Source organism: Malaclemys terrapin, chromosome 9 (assembly GCF_027887155.1).
Source record: "Malaclemys terrapin pileata isolate rMalTer1 chromosome 9, rMalTer1.hap1, whole genome shotgun sequence".
NCBI classification, from domain to species: domain Eukaryota; kingdom Metazoa; phylum Chordata; order Testudines; family Emydidae; genus Malaclemys; species Malaclemys terrapin.
The window spans coordinates 56,275,433-56,290,762 of NC_071513.1; the positions used below are offsets into that span (position 1 = coordinate 56,275,433).

Below are 15,330 nucleotides of genomic sequence, written 5' to 3' on the forward strand. Positions count from 1 at the left end.
TGGGATTGAAGGAGGAGATCACTTACTGAATTTAAGCCTCCCCCACTACAAACCTCAAGTGTCTAGAATAGGAAGAATGGACTGGGACACGGAGAAATGGTTCTCTGAGGTCTATGGAGCATACATACAGTAGAATCTCAGAGCAACTGACTCTCTAGGCCAGGTTTCAGCGGTAGCTGAGCCCCCTACTCAGCACCAGTATGAGTTTGCAAGCTTGTCCCCCTCCTTGCGCGCGCGTGTGTGTATATATTTTTTATATATATATATATAAACAGCATGTCCCCAGTATGAGGGGAGGGGTGTTAAAAAACAGCACATGCCCCTCCCAGCCAGGGGAGGGGTGAAAATGGTGCAGACCCCAGCGCTGCTCCTGCTCTGTTGGCTCTGGCTGCCTTGGGCTAGCAGCCCCAGGGTCTTGCTGTAAGTGGCTGCTCGTGTGCGGGGATGGGGACAGGCAGCCCAAATGTGCCAATCTCTAAGATGCAATACAGGCACAGAACAATATTTGCCTTTTTTGGGGGGGAGGGGGAGTGTCTCTGCTGCTGCCTGATTGATTACTTCCAGTTTCACTTGGTCAGTCCATAACTCTCGTGTTCGTATCTTTGAGATTCTACTGTAGATTTTCTAGATCTCTTGTATTAAGAGGACGTGCTCTATTCAGTAATGTGCATCATGAATCAGATTGTTGTGAGGAGTCTAAAAAGGACAACGCTCTCTCCTTCAGTATAACAAAGACCCTTCTTGAAGGATTCTGACTTTTAGCTTAGTCTCCTTTTCCTGGTGTGGGAACCTGAGGCAGGAAAAGGGAAAAAGAAATGGGAGGAATGATATCTGGAGGTATCAGCTGCTAGGTGGGTGAAGACTTGAGCCTTACTAGATCACACACTGACCAGGCCTAGCTTCCTCCTCACAAGTCCTTTAGTGTGCTACATCAGACTGTGGAGGCTGGGAGGGTAAATAGCGAGTATTTTAGCCACTAGCAATGGGCTTCCCTCAGAAGACTCACAAATACAGAGAACATCCTTAAACCCAACCCCACAGACAAGTGTTCAGATTTCCTTAATCCTGCAGGGATTATGCTTCAGAGAGAAGGGCAGCCCAGGCCTCACCTCCAGCCTACAGCAGTGCCCACTGTCACCCTTTACAAGGAGTCAGTATAGACTCATGGTCCAATACTTGTCCATGGCAGGGGAAAGCCCAATCCCTTGCAGTCAAGGGAGTAGGCACTATTACAAAGAACTAGCTGCATTTCCTGCTATGAGTCAACTCCTCAACTAACGAGTTAGAGTCCAGAGGTGAGGAGTGTGGGAGGAGAGAGTACAGTGGAAAAGACTAGCTGTCAAGCCTGCTCAAACAGGCTGAGAGCACAGCCTGTTCCTTCAGAGACAGCACACTGCGCTTATGAAACAGCTCACAGTTTATATAAGGGGAACAGTGAGATCCCAAAACTTCTAACCAATGAGCTGCCTCCACAAGTGCCTGTGGGGCACCTAACCCTTTAATTTGTTCCAGTGTACAAGAATGCAGAAACACATTCTCATCTTCACTACATTACTGCAGAGAACTTCATGCAGAAGCCAGTGGAGTTACTTTTGATTAATACCAACGTAAACTGAGATCAGAGTCCTGGGTAAGAGTCAACAGGTTTTGGAGGGAGGCTCTCAAAGAGCAATTTTAGACTTTTCATATGATTAATATACTGTAATAAATGCCTTAATACACATTTATATATGCATGTGGTCACTACAGGGTACAGTTAGCAGTGTTTGGGTGTCTTATCTGTGTGTTTGCATACCTCGGTGTGTTTGGATTTCTAGATTAAGGTTAAACTCTAAATTCCTGGGTTTGTAATGCTTATTTTGGGAATAATTACACCATTTCTTAATAATTTTACTGCTAGATCTTGAATACATACTCTCAATCTTAACTCTAGCTTAACATTTCTTTTTTGTCTTGAGAGACCAGGTGGGTGGACCAACTTGTTGGTGACAGAGACAAGCTTTCGAGCTTACACAGAGCTCTTCTTCAGGTCTGGGAAAGGCACTCCCAGCATCACAGCAAAATGCAAGGTGGAACAGATTAACATAAATGGTTTGCACATGTTGTAAGGAACTATACAAAGTAGAGTGGCCCATTATCAGCTCTGCAGTCATAAGATAAAAAAAAGGGGGTGGGGGTTAGTGGTTTACAGATTGTTGTATAAATACAATATTTATTATTTATTGTTAATAAATAAAAAAATTAAGCCATAAATACAGTGTCTCTGGTTCAGTCCACAATTTTTGGTGTCTAGCAAAGTAATGAATTTAGACTCCAAGGCTCATCTTTTCAAAGTGTTATGCAGGTTTCCTTTGAGGATGAGGAATGATAGGTCAGATATAGAGTGATTACTCTGTGAAACATGTTCATGCATAGGTGATAGTGTTTTCATCTTTTATCATTTGCCTATGAGAGCTCATTCACGAGATTGTCTGATTTCACCTCATAGTTATTGGTGTATTTAAGTGCACTGGATGAGGTATACCACATGAAATAAGCATGTGTAGGATCCACAGCTCTTAAAAGTTGTGTTGTGGGAGGTGTTGATTATTCTATCACTGAAGATGTGTCTGCAGATTTTGCATCTGTTCTGGCAGGCTCTGGTGCCACTTTGAGGTGGTGCATCCTGGTCTATGAGGAGCTTGTTTCTGATGAATTTAGAGAGGTTCGGGGGGTTGTTTGAAGGTCAGAATAAGAGGTGTTCAGGAAAGATTTCTTTCACGATAGGGTCCCCATTGAGTTTGGGTTGTAGTCGTTTGAGGATACCCTGGATGGGAACCAGCGGGGGTTGGTAAGTGACAACTAGGGGTGTGCAGTCAGCGTGGGTTTTATTTCTGTATTGAAGGAGGTTCTCCTCTGGTATTTGGGTTGCCTGTTCCATGATGTGATCTCCTTCTCTGGTGGAGTGTCCTTGTTTGGTGAAGGCGGTTTTAAATGTGTTATGGTGTATATCCTGGACTTTTCCTCAGAGCATATTCTGTTGTATCTGAGTGCCTGGATGTAGATAACAGATTTCATGATGTGTTTTGGGTGGTTACTAAAATCTTGAAGATAGAGGTGGAGGCCCATGGGTTTCTTGTATATGATTGTTGTAGGGTTACATTATTGAAGCTGATTGTGGTGTCCAGGAAGTTGATGCTCATGGGGGAGTGTTCCAGAGAGAGTTTAATGGACAGGTGGTGGTTGTTGAAGTTGTGGTAGAAATCTATGAGGGGGCTTAAGACATATATCCAGAGGATGAAAATATCATTGATATCATCTCAGGCATTTCATTTATTTTGTGGTTCATTTGTCCAGAAATTCTTCTTCTTCAAGGTAGCCCAAGAAGAAGTTGGCATATTGGTAAGCCACCTTAGTAAACATGGCTGGTCCTATGGTTTGGACAAAGTGTTTGTCATTGGATGTAAAATTGTTATGGGTGAGGATGAAGTGGATGAGTTTGGCTTTGTGTTTGGGGTGGATATCTGAGGGTTGTCCATTGTCTTGTAAATATATTTGAGGTAGGCAGCTATGCAGTCATTGTGGTATATAGGGTAGTGACATCCATGATGGTTAGGACGATGTTCAGAAGGAGATTGTGGAGGAAGTCAGTTATGTCGTGGAGGAAGCAGTCCTTTGTGTGGTGAGTCGTTCAGTAAGAGTGCCGTGACCAAATATGATGGGTCTGCCTGGGTTCCCCTGTTTGTGTATCTTGGGAAGCCCCGGTAGAAGATCCCTGGGGTAGGTTCATGCACAACCCTTTCAACAGATGAGCCTGGGACCTTAAATTGCTAGACACTAAAAATCATGGTCCTAATACAGATACCGGATTTATGGCTTATTACAATAGGTGGATATTTTGATTGATATGACAGTCTACAGAGACTTTTGGCAGGAAGAGAGGATGGGTATGTAACGTGACCTTGTCACTGCAGAAGGTAGAGTAAGGTGGGTCAGCCATGAGCAGTCCAATTTTTCCTACCCTTCTGGCCAAGGTGATGGCTATCAGGAATGAGATCTTGAGAGAGGAATGAAGGAATGAGCAGGGGATCATAGGTTTGAAAGGAGTGTTTCTTAAGGCATTCAGGACAAAGTCAAGATCCCAATGGGGTGTAGGGTTCCAGACATGAGGAAACAAGTTAGATAGACCCTTAAATAATCTGGTCATGGTAGGGTGAACAAAAATTGAGACACCCTTGACAGGCAAATGGAAAGCCATGATAGCTGCCAGGTGCACCTTGAAAAAACTCATAGATAGACCCTATATTTTTAATTCCAATAGGTAATAACGGATCCTTGAGAGAGGAGTTTCAGAATGTTTCCACTTCGGCAGGTAAGTCTTACATGTGAAAGGCTTCCAACTATTAAAAGTATAGACTGGATCTCAACAGAGCAGTGTAATTCTAAATTAGAGAATTGAGGAGCCAGGCTACCATAAGGTCCAGAGACATAAGGGTGGGGTAGCTCATGGTGCTCGAGTTGTGTGTCAGGGGGTCTGATCTGAGCAGGTGGTGTCAAGGTATCAATACAGAAAGGTGGGATAAATCTGAGTACCACATTTGTCTGTGCCAAAATGGAGCTATTAAGATGACCCTTGCTTCCTCCTGCTTCTGTCTGATTAATGTCCCGAGGATTACAAGAGTTGGTGGGTAGGCACAGAAGAGAATACAGGGCCAGGAAACTAGAAGTGTATCTCATAAAAAAGGACAGTTACCTGTTCCGTAACTGGAGTTCTTCGAGATGTGTTGCTCATGTCTATTCCACAGTAGGTGTGCGTGCTCACCACATGCACCGATGCCAGAAGTTTTTCCCTTAGCAATACCCACAGGGGGAGCGCTGCTGCGACCCCGGGATTGACGCCTCTATAGCACGCTATAAGGGGAGCTGCGCAATCCCCCACCCGTGGTTCCTTCTTGCCGGACCAACTCCGACAGAGAGGAAGGAGGGCGGGATGTGGAATAGACATGAGCAACACATCTCAAAGAACGCCAGTTACAGAACAGGTAACTGTCCTTTCTTCTTGGAGTGCTTGCTCATGTGTATTCCACAGTAGGTGATTGCAAGCTATGTCTGATGGAGGTGGGTAGGAGTTCACAGATTCCCTGACTGAAGCACAGCTCTACCGAAACCAGCATCATCCCTGGCGTGGAAGACAACTGCGTAGTGCAAGGTGAACGTGTGCACTGAGGACCGGGTAGCAGCTCTACAGATGTCCTGGATAGGGACATGGGCCACAAAAGCAGCCGACGAGGCCTGAGCCCTTGTCGAGTGTACCCTCACGATAAGTGGTGAGGGAACCCCTGCTAGGTCGTAGCATGTGTGGATGCACGATGTAATCCACCGGGAAAGCCACTGGGTGGCGATCGGTTGATCCTTCATGCGCTCGACTGAAGCAACAAATAGTTGTGAAGACCTGCGGAATGGCTTAGTCCGGTCCAGATAAAAAGCCAGTGCCTTGCACACATCGAGCGTATGGAGGCGGCACTCCTCGTTAGACACATGAGGTTTGGGGCAGAGGACAGGCAGGAAGATGTCCTGGCCCATGTGAAAAGCGGAGACCACCTTAGGGAGGAATGCAGGGTGTGGGCGGAGCTGCACCTTCTCCTTGTGAAAGACCATGTGGGGGGGGTCGTAGGTCAGGGCCCTGAGCTCCGAAACCCGCCGGGCTGACGTGATAGCCACGAGGAAGGCTACCTTTCATGAAAGGGGAGACCATGAGCATGTAGCTAGGGGCTCGAACGGGGGCCCCATGAGGCGGGACAATACCAAATTTAGATCCCACTGAGGAATAGCGGCTCTAGCATACGGAAAGGACCAGTCTAGCCCCTTGAGGAAACGCCCGGTCATGGTATGGGAGAAAACCAAGCAGCCCTGGACCGGCGGATGGAACGCCGATATAGCTGCCAGGTGCACCCTGACGGAGGAATGTGCCAGGTCCTGAGTTCTAAGGTGAAGGAGGTACTCAAGGATAAGTTGGAGCGGGGCAGACATTGGGGAAGTACCCCGTTCGCTTGCCCACCCACCTGGAGAACCTAGACCACTTTGCCAGGTAGGCTTGGCGCGTGGATAGCTTCCTACTTTCTAGGAGGACACGCCTGACCCCTTCCGAGCACCTTCTCTCCTCCACATCTAGCCATTGAGCAGCCACGCTGTCAAATGGAGGATGGCCAAGTTGGGGTGGAGGAGGCGGCCCTGGTCCTGGGACAGTAGGTCCGGGTGGAGCGGCAAAGGCCGCAGAAGGGCCACCAGCAAGCCCAGGAGGGCCCCGTATCAATGTTGCCGGGACCAAGTTGGGGCGATCAGGAGGACACGCACCTTGTCCATTTTCACTTTCTCTAGGACCTTGCCGATGAGGGGGAACGGCGTAGAGGAGCTGACCCGACCATGCCAGGAGGAAGGCATCTGAGATCGCGTTCCTTCCCCCTCCCCCCCCCCGAAACAGAACCTGCGGCAACGGCGGTTCTGTTGGGTCGCAAATAGGTCTACTTGGGGAGTGCCCCACGCACGGAAGAGCTGGTGACTGACCTCCAAGTGGAGCGACCACTCATATCGGGAAGAGAAAACCCTGCTCAAGTGATCGGCCTGAGTGTTGTTGACACCTGGCAGGTGGAAAGCCTTCAGGGAGATGTCGTGGGCTATACAGAACTTCCATAGGCTGAGGGCTTCCTGGCAGAGGGCTGAGGACCTCATCCCGCCTTGCCTGTTGATGTAAAACATCGTGGCGGTATTGTCCATGAGTACTCTGACCACCTTGCCGCGCAGTTGTGAGCTGAACGCCACACAGGCTAAGCGTACTGACCTGAGCTCCCTGACATTTATGTGAAGGGATAACTCCAATGCTGACCACATCCCTTGGGTCTGTGAGTTCCCTATGTGGGCCCCCCAGCCCAAGTCCGATGCATCGGACAAGGGGTCTAGTGACGGGGTCAGTTCCCGGAAGGGAATCCCCTGGAGCATATTGGCCAGGCAGGATCACCATTGTAGCGAGGCGATCACCAGCGCCAGTACTGTGAGGACTTTGTCCAGCCTGTCCCGGGCCTGGGAGAACTCTGAGGCGAGTCAGAGTTGGAAGGGCCTCATCCGAAGTCTGGCGTAGCGGACCACATACGTGCACGCCGCCATGTGGCCCAGGAGCTGCAGGCATATCCTGGCCGTGATCATGGGGAACTCCGTGACCGAGGTTATGAGCCCCTTCAGGGTCTGGAACCTGCCCAGGGGAAGGGAGGCTGTGGCCTCAGGCGCCCTCCTGAATGCCTCCATGAATTATATGCGCTGCACCGGAACCACTGTCGACTTGGCCTCATTTATTAGGAGGCCTAGGTTGGCACACGTAGCCAAGAGCAGCTCCGCATGGTCCTGTACCTGAGACCGCGAGCTGCCCTTGAGCAGCCAATTGTCGAGATAGGGAAATATCTGGACCCCTCAGCGTCTGAGGTAGGCCGCCATTAGCGCCATACACTTTGTGAACACCCTGGACATGGTGGACAGGCCAAATGGGAGGACCGTAAACTGGTAGTGGTCCTGTCCCACCAGGAAACGAAGGAAGCGTCTGTGCCCCTAGAATATATGGATATGGAAGTATGCATCCTGAAGGTCCAGGGCCAAATACCAATCACCAGGGTCCAGAGAGGGTATGATGCATACCAGAGAGACCATGCGGAACCGGCATTTAGCCATGAACCGATTGAGGTCTCGTGAATCCAGGATAGGCCTGAGCCCTCCTTTCGCCTTCAGGATAAGGAAGTAATGGGAGTAAAACCCTTTTCCCAGGAACTCCCTTGGAACTTTCTCCACAGCTCCCAAGCTGAGGAGCCGACCCACTTCCTGCTCTAGCAGGAGTAAACGTGACGGGTCTCCCCTGCCGTCCGAGGGAGGAGGGTGGGAGGGCGTGGGTGAGACAAATTGTAGCGTGTAGTCCTGGGAAATGGTGTTGAGGACCCAATGGTCCGATGTTATTCGGGACCATTCCGCAAGGAATGCACACAAGCAGTTGCTGAAAGCAAACTTTATTGGTAGGAGGATCCTCTCAGGGGGCACCCAGGTACCCTCCTGCATCCAGTCAAAAACACCTCTTGCCCTGCTGCTTGCCCCTCGAGGGCCCAGGTTGCGGAGCAGAGCGAGACTGCCTTTGAGGTCGCCTCTTTTGGGTCTTGGACCTCTTATAGGCGGGCTCATATTTTGGCTGGGGAACCGGGACAGGAGCCTGCGGCTTAGGCTTTTCCTTGGGCGGGACGTAAAGCCCGAGGGTTTGTAGGGTAGTACATGAGTCCTTCATGCCATGTTTCACATCTGTTTGTTCCGCGAACAGGTCCTTGCCATTAAAGGGAAGATCCTGCATCACAGACTGCGCTTCCGTGAAGAGCCCAGACAGCAGTAGCCACGACACCCTGCGCATGGACACCACCGAGGCCATGGACCAAGCAGCCATGTCAGCTGCATCCGATGCTGCCTGCAGAGCAGCCTTTGCAGCAGCAGTACCCTCCTCCACGAGCGCTTTAAATTCCTTCCTTTCAAGCTCCGGAAGGGAGGGTTAGAATTTCGGCAGTGACCCCCACAAGTTAAACTCATAACGACTGAGGAGGGCTTGGTGGTTGGCCACCCGGAGCTGGAAACTGGATGACGAATAAAGTTTCCTACCAAACGAGTCCAGCCTTCTAGAGTCCTTATTCTTAGGTGTGGGTCCTGGTTGACCCTGTCTCTCCCTATGATTTATAGACTCCACCACTAGGGAGTTGGGGGCCAGGTGGGTATAGAGATACTTGTGCCCTTTCGTGGGCACAAAATATTTGCGCTCTGCTTTCTTCAATATTGGCGCAAGGAAGGCCCCTGTTTGCCAGAGGGCATTGGAAATGTTAGCCACCCCTTCGTGCAGCAGCAGAGCCACTCTGCCTGGTGCCGAAAGCGAGAGCACATTGAAGAGCGAGTCTGAGGGTCCCTCCATCTCCTCAGCTTGGAGTTGGAGGCTCAATGCTACTCGCTTCACTACATCCTGGTGAGCCCTGAAGTCCTCCTGCGGTGCAGAGGGTGATGGGGCTGCAACCTTGTCATCCGGCACAGGCGAGGAAGCCAGTACGGAGCTCTGCACGTCAGCTGGCACTGCGGGATATACCCCTTGGTCAGACTCTGCATGCAGTGCCAAGGATCTGTGACCCACCGATCTATCCCTTGGAGGCCTGGATGGCGAGGCGGAGGGAGCTGCTACCGAATGAGCTCCTGGCTAGGCATGCACAGGGAGGCCAGGAGTTCACTGGCACCACTGGCCCTGCCATGGGGGCCCTTGCCACTGACTATGCTGCGGCGCAGGGGGCACCCACTGGTCGGGTTGGACGGGCTGAGACATAGGGGGCCACATGTGGGTCGAGGTCGGGGTTACCAACGACCTATCGGTACCATGGGAGCAGTACGATCGATGGTGCCGAGAACGACGTCTGCCATGGGACCGGGACTCCGATGTTGAGGAACGGTGCCACCTCGAGCTACTACTTCTCAAGAGGCTGCAACGCCTAGATCCGCGACGACGCGGAGCTGGCGATCCCCGCCGGGAGTCATGGGCACGGTGCCTCGAGGAGAGAGAGCTGGAGCGCGAACAGCGACAGCGCCCGCGTCGGGAGCGGCTACGGTAGCTCCGACGAGAAGGGGAGAGACTACGGCGCCTGTGCCTGTCCTGTCGATACTCTCTGCTCAGCGTGGAGTGGTGTCTGGAACTCCGATCCGACGGCACCCAACCAGACAATCTAGTGAGTGACGAAAGCGGAGGCCGGAGACTGTGCCCTGACAGGACTCTGAGCAGCGAGCAGGCCCGAGAGCAGTCCCCATACTGAGCCCAGCAGCGGATTGCCTCTAGAGCAGGACCTAGGTGCCGGTGGTGCCCCAGGTACCTGCAGAGTTATAATGTCTCTGGCTGCCTGCAGGGCCTCCAGCGTTGAAGGCATCCGGAGAGGCCTGAGTCGACACAATCGGGCTGCTCCGCTCGACATGAGTCACAGCTCCGGGGCCCGGGGGGGGGGGCGATGGAGCTGCCCGAAGCAGGTCTAGCCTCTGCCCCTGCTTTCTCTCAATGCCGCTGAGAAGACAGTGCCTTTCTCTGTTTCTTAGATGGGGAGTGGTGCTGGCAGATCACTGTGCACCGAAGACGAGGTGCCTGGTGCCGAATCTGCTCAGCGCACCAGGGTTGGAGCCAGTGCAGACTCCATGAGAAGGGCCCGAAGTCTAATGTCTCTTTTCTTTTTGCAGATCTTACAGCAGTCACTACTGTGGGATTCACCCAAGCAGCAAAGACAGTCGGCGTGCGGGTCACTTCTGGGCATCAAAAGCCTGCAAGAGTCGCACGATTTAAACCTTGGAGCATGGGGCATGCCCCGGCCTGAACACTAACTAACTGAACTGAAACTTGTTGAACTAATGAACACAGGTACCACTAACAACCAACGACGAGTTCTGGGATGAGCTGCAGCGAAGCAAAACTTGGAGCAAGTTGTTCCGATGCATCCTCGCTAGCAGCAAAAAGGAACTGAGGGTGGTGGGGAGCGCGTGGCTCCCCTTATAACGCGCTATAGAGGCGCCACTCCAGGGGTCACAGCAGCGCTCCCCCTACGGGTACTGCTAAGAGAAAATCTTCCAGCACCAGTGCACATGGCTAGCACACACACCTACTGTGGAATATACATGAGCAAGCACTCGAAGAAGAAGTTAAATATCAGAGGGGTAGCCGTGTTAGTCTGGATCTGTAAAAAGCGACAAAGGGTCCTGTGGCACCTAACAGACTTACAGACGTATTGGAGCCTAAGCTTTCATGGGTGACTGTATCTGACGAAGTGAGTATTCACCCACGAAAGCTTAGGCTCCAATACGTCTGTTAGTCTATAAGGTACCACAGGACTCTTTGTCCCTTTCATAAAAAGTTGTGGCCACATCCCCTTTGGAGTAGATTTGTTATTGGTCGGGGTTGCAGGGAGGTCCGTTAAGGAGAAGCCCCATGCTTTCAGGATCCTGTGGAAGATCAGGTTATTGAGCTCCCACTCATAATCCTGATGGAAGTTTCTGCTCAGAGCATCTGTTGTCATGTTTTGGAGGCCTGATAGGTAAATCGCAGAAATTTATGTGGTGGGCCACGCACCAATTCTATAGTTTGAGCAATTCTATGGACAAGGACTAAGATCCTGCCTTCCCCTTGTCGATTTATATAGTACATTACCACCCTTATATCATTAATTCTGACATGATGGCCCTGAATATCATAGAAAAAATGCTGGCACGCAAACAAACTGCTCTTAGATCTAAAATATTGATGTGAAGCACCGTTTCTTGTGGAGACCATTGCCATGTGCTGTGGAACTTTGTAAATGGGCTCCCCAGCCTAAGAGGGAGGCATCCATTGTAATGATTCATACTGTTGGCAGGCATGAGAATGGTGCTCCCACACAGATCTTCAAGGGTCTTCCCACCACCTGAGGTATTCCAGTACCCATGGAGGTATGGAAACTCATTAGGCCAGGCTTTATTTGTTCAGTGTATATAGGATTTTGAGCCAAGCCAGAAGACACTGGAGACGTACTCTCATGTGTGGTGTCACAAATGTCAAAGCTGACAAATGACCTACTATTTGGAAGCAGGTTATTATTGATGTAAGGGGACTCAGCTGCAGGATGGTGATGAGACCAGATATGGCAGAAAACCTGTCCTCTGGTAGGTAGGCTCTGGCAGTCCAGGAGTCCAGCATAGCTCCAATGAAATCTATCCCCTGAATGGGTGTTAAAGTGGACTTTTTCAGGTTCATATGAAGGCCCAAAGATTGGAACAAGGTTAGCGCCTGGATGGTTGCCAATTGGACCACTGTTACAGAACGCCCCTTGAGAAGCTAATCATTCAATCGGGAAGACTGCAATACTATCTTGATGCAGGTAAGCTGCAACTACTGAGAAGACCTTCGTAAAAACTCATGGGGCCGTGGAAAGCCCAAAGAGGAGGACACAGTATTGTCTGTGTTCTGAGCAGATGACAAAGCACAGAAATTATTTGTAGGAGGGAACTATGGTGACATGAAAATACACATCTTAGAGGTTGAGCTCGGTAACCAATTCCCCCATTTAGAGATGAGATTAGGGTAGCCAGTGTCACCATCCTAAAGTGCTATGCATGGTGTTCAGGTTCCTGAGGTCTAGAATCAGCTGCCAACCACTGTTTCTTTTGGGAACCAAAAAATAATATGAAATAAAACCCTCTTTCTGCAAATTCTGAGGGAACTGGCTCTATCATCCGCAGATGCAGAAAGAATTGAACCATTCACTTTAAAAAATCCCTGTGAGAGGGATCCCTGAAGAGGGAAGGAGGATGAGTGATAGATTGAAAGTATATAGAGTATCCAGTAGTGACCACCTCTAAAATCTACTTGTCTGTGGCAATAAGCTAACAAACAGGTAGAAATCAAGATAGGCGATCCCAGAAGGAAGGGTTAAGGAGTACATGCAGCAGACTCATGAGAGGGAATTTTTTGAGGCCCTCAAGTAGACTGTCAAAATGGTCGTTTGGAGGCCAGCTGGAGGTTTCCGTTGGGCATGACCTCTCTTTTGAGACCTGGATCTCTTTTTGGGAGGTTCTGCAGGGCTGGAATAGGTGTGATCCAGATGCTATTGGAATGGCCAGAATGCTGTCTGGGATTTACTAAGAAACTACTTTGTTCCAGGTCCATAAATCCTGACCTACCTAAGGGTTGCCCTTGAGGGCGCACAGTGAGCTGTCACTGCCATTATTGAACAGCTGCAGCCTTTCAAAGGGGAGGTCTTCTACTGTTTGTACTTCTCTAGGGAGGCCAAAAGCCTGGAGCCAAGATGCTCATTGCACAGCCACAGCATCATTGAGGACAGCCTGTAAGGAAGCTCTGGTGATTAGTTAGCCGTCAGAAAAGAGGGTTTGGTACTGTGGGAAATCATCAATAAAATGAGTAAATTTTGCAATTATTGAAATAATGTTTTGTCATCAGAGTCTGATAAATTTGTTACTTGAAACTGAAGAGCAGTAGAGGAATAGCTCTTCCTGCCAAAGACGTCTAAGTGTTTTGCCTCCCCATCCGAAAGCGTGGATCTTGAGCATGTCTCGCTGCTTCTCTTGTTGACTGCAAGCACTACAAGAGAGCTGGATGTGGGGTAAGAAGAAATATTCCAGCCTTTTGGCTGATATGTATATTTTGTCTGTCCATTTACATGTAGGGACAAGAGTGTCAGAGGTCTGCCACAAATTATGGGCTGGAGACAAAAGTGCTTCATTAATAGACAGCACTATTTTACTTTGAGGGGTGATGTGAAGAATATCCACAAAAGAATGCTTGAGCAGCCCCCCATATCCTTGCCACACTGCTGTTTTGTGACCAAGACACGAGAAGTCATTCTTCCGCTCTACTCAGCTCTGGTTAGGCCTCAACTGGAGTATTGTGTCCAGTTCTGGGCACCACATTTCAAGAAAGATGTGGAGAAATTGGAAAGGGTCCAGAGAAGAGCAACAAGAATGATTAAAGGTCTTGAGAACATGACCTATGAAGGAAGGCTGAAAGAATTGGGTTTGTTTAGTTTGGAAAAGAGAAGACAGAGGGGACATGATAGCAGTTTTCAGTATCTAAAAGGGTGTCATAAGGAGGAGGGAGTAAACTTGTTCACCTTAGCCTCTAAGGATAGAACAAGAAGCAATGGGCTTAAACTGCAGCAAGGGAGGTTTAGGTTGGACATTAGGAAAAACTTCCTAACTGTCAGGGTGGTTAAACACTGGAATAAATTGCCTACGGAGGTTGTGGAATCTCCATCTCTGGAGATATTTAAGAGTAGGTTAGATAAATGTCTATCAGGGATGGTCTAGACAGTATTTGGTCCTGCCATGAGGGCAGGGGACTGGACTCGATGACCTCTCGAGGTCCCTTCCAGTCTAAGAATCTATGAATTTATGAGGATGAGTGGGGTACGTGTGTGGGTCAAGTGGACACTGATACCAGAAATCTCCAATCAAAGATGCAGGCGTACCTGAAGTGGTGAACCTACAGGGACAACTCGAAAAAACAGTCATGCACTATGCTGCAAGTTCTGCTAACGTATGTTTTACTGTTTTATTTCATGAAGCAATACAACCTAGTGACAGATGATGTAGAAAAAGCTGAAATACTTAATGCTTTTTTTGCCTCGGTCTTCACAGACAAGGTCAGCTCCCACACTGCTGTCCTGGGCAACACAGTATGGGGAGGAGGTGAGCAGCCCTCAGTGGTGAAAGAACAGGTTAAGGACTATTTAGAAAAGCTGGACATGCACAAGTCCATGGGTCCAGATCTAATGCATCCGAGGGTGCTGAGGGAATTAGCTAATGTGATTGCAGAGCCATTGGCCCTTATCTTTGAAAACTCGTGGCGATCGGGGTCCCGGACGATTGGAAAAAAGGTCCCGGACGATTGGAAAAAAGCAAATATAGTGCCCATCTTTAAAAAGGGGAAGGAGAACCCGGGAAACTACAGATCAGTCAGCCTCACCTCAGTCCCTGGAAAAATCATGGAGCAGGTCCTCGAGGAAACCATCTGAAGCCACTTAGAGGAGAGGAAGGTGATCAGGAACAGTCAACATGGATTCACCAAGGGCAAGTCATGCCTGACCAACCTGATTGTCTTCTATGATGAGATAACTGGCTCTGTGGATATGGGGAAAGCAGTGGGTATGATAGATCTTGACTTTAGCAAAGCTTTTGATACGGTCTCCCACAGTATTCTTGCCAGCAAGTTTAAAAAGTATGGATTGGATGAATGATGAAAGCTGGCTAGATTGTCTGTCTCAATGGTTTGTGATCAACGGCTCAATATCTAGTTGGCAGCTGGTATCAAGCGGAGTGCTCTGGGGGCAATCCTGGGGCTGGTTTTGTTCAACATCTTTATTAATAATCTGGATTATGGGATGGACTGCACCCTCAGCAAGTTCACAGATGATACTAAGATGAGGGGAATGGTAGATATACTGGAGGGTAGGAATAGGGTCCAGAGTGACCTAGACAAATAGGAGGATTGGGCCAAAAGAAATCTGATGAGGTTCAACAAGGACAAGTGCAGAGTCCTGCACTTAGGACGGAAGAATCCCACGCACTGCTACAGGCTGGGGACCAACTGGCTAAGCAGCAGTTCTGCCTAAAATACCTGGGGATTACAGTGGATGAGAAGCTGGCTATGAGTCAGCAGGGTTCCCTTGGTGCCGAGAAGGCTAACGGCATACTGGGCTGCATTAGTAGGAGCATTGCCAGCAGATCGAGGGAAGTGATTATGCCCCTCTATTCAGCACTGGTGAGGTCACATCT

The 15,330-nt window shown here is 49.5% G+C and overlaps 1 protein-coding gene and 1 long non-coding RNA gene across 8 annotated transcripts in view; one reads left to right on the forward strand and one right to left on the reverse strand.

Annotated features, from left to right (window-relative positions):
* Positions 1 to 15,330, reverse strand: part of ARMC8 (armadillo repeat containing 8) — a 206,968-nt gene that overhangs the window by 138,826 nt on the left and 52,812 nt on the right. The gene's annotated exons all lie outside the window — the stretch shown is intronic.
* On the forward strand, positions 1,981 to 8,599 carry LOC128843007 (uncharacterized). Its single transcript, XR_008446160.1, has 3 exons — positions 1,981 to 2,069; positions 4,301 to 4,351; positions 8,327 to 8,599. It is a non-coding gene; the product is annotated as an uncharacterized LOC128843007 (long non-coding RNA).